We start from the raw sequence: 2,032 nt of genomic DNA, 5'->3' as shown, positions 1-2,032 counted from the left end.
CATGCTGTCTCATTTGATGAGGTGACATAGTCAGTCTTATTTGGAAACAAATAAGACAGGGACATTTAAAACAAAGGTTCATTTTAGTCCAACAAAACGAAATTCATTCTAAGCACCTATCAAATCTGTACCCACTTTCTGCTTTCTCTGCTATGACTCTTAATGATCATGGCTACAATTTTTGAATATGTTAGATACTAGGCATGTGAATCCATACTCTCTTATTATCACTTTAAGTTAGTTGTTACTATTCTCCCAGTTTATGGATGAGAAAACAGGCACAGAGAAGTTGAGAGACTGCCCAAGGTCAAATCTTTTGCTCCTTGCCACAGGACCTCCTGTCTGGCTTGGTGTGTACCTGCCTCTTGCTAACCTGAAACAACCCAGAAGCCAGCAATTAAGTCATAGCACATGTTGCCACTTTAAATTACAATTGGTCTTCATATCTACCTCTTCTGCTTTTTCTGAAATGTCATTTATTCTTTGGTTTGAGCTTTTTTCCTTTTCCTTTTCTCCTGCTTTGTGCTGTTGCATGTAACTGTGATGGTGATAAAGGCATTTTCTTTAAAGTTATCGAGCCAAAGTCAGTGGTATTCTCTAACCTTCACCAGATAATTCATACATGTGACAACCCACAGGCATTGCACACACTTCAGCATCAGGGTTGGGAGGGGTTCATAAGCACCAGAGCAAAAACTAACCTGTAGGAGTAAGGCCTGCATCCACTCCCGGAAGACACACTTCACAGATGGCATCCCCTCGTTCTTAGCACAGCCCTGTCAACAGTATCGGTAGTTAATGTGATCACCGTGAGCAGAGCCGAGGCCTGGCAAAGTCAGTGGCTCACTGGGGGCATCAGCAAATTAGCTCCAGAGGCATGTGGGAAACAGGACTTATGGGCGAAACCCAGCCAAGAATGAGGAGCACCTCATGCTGAATCCAGTGTTTGCTGAATGACTGAATGAAGATTCCCCTAAGCACTCCCTTCTCCCCATGATTATGGACATGGTGTGTTACCTTTGGTGCTCTGACTTTGTATTTCTTGACTTGCCTAAGCTGTAAACTCCTTTGGAGAAGAAACAAAGTGACTTGAGCTCCCTAAAATCAAATTCCTCTATTTTTATAATGGAGATCATTGTCATAGCTGCCTTCTGGGTTTTTTGGGTTTTTTTAAATTGGAGTATAATTGATTTACAATGTTTTTTGTTTTGTTTTGTTTGTTTGTTTTGCGGTACAATGGAGATCATTGTCATAGCTGCCTTCTGGGTTTTTTGGGTTTTTTTAAATTGGAGTATAATTGATTTACAATGTTTTTTGTTTTGTTTTGTTTGTTTGTTTTTGCGGTACGCGGGCCTCTCACTGTTGTGGCCTCTCCCGTTGCGGAGCACACGCTCCGGACGCACAGGCTCAGCGGCCATGGCTCACGGGCCCAGGCGCTCCGTGGCACGTGGGTTCCTCCCGGACCAGGGCACAAACCCATGTCCCCTGCATCGGCAGGCGGACTCTCAACCACTGTGCCACCAGGGAAGCCCAGCTTTCTTTATTTTTTAACATCTTTATTGGAGTATAATTGCTTTACAATGTTGTGTTAGTTTCTGCTGTACAGCAAAGTGATTCAGTTATACATATACATATATCCACTCTTTTTTAGATTCTTTTCCCGTATAGATCATCATAGAGTATTGAGTAGAGTTCCCTGTGCTATGCGGTAGGTCCTTATTAGTTATCTATTTTATATATAGTAGTGTGTATATGTCCATCCCAACCTCCCAGTTTATCCCCCCCCCCACTTTCCTCCCTGGTAACCACAAGTTTGTTTTCTATGTCTGCAACTCTATTTCTGTTTTGTAAATAAGTTCATTCGTACAGTTTTTTTAGAGTTCACATATAAGCGATATCATCCTAGGGTTGTTGTAAAGAGTAGACGATATGTTTGTAGGAAAGAGCTGGCGGTTTCCTCATGGCACATCCCCCTTGCACGACACTCCTCTGATTTGAGGCACTTAAAATACCTGTTGGTAACATGCAGGAA

This window comes from Lipotes vexillifer, unplaced genomic scaffold (genome assembly GCF_000442215.2).
Source record: "Lipotes vexillifer unplaced genomic scaffold, Lipotes_vexillifer_v1.1 scaffold394, whole genome shotgun sequence".
NCBI lineage: Eukaryota > Metazoa > Chordata > Mammalia > Artiodactyla > Lipotidae > Lipotes > Lipotes vexillifer.
This window is presented reverse-complemented; position numbering follows the sequence as displayed.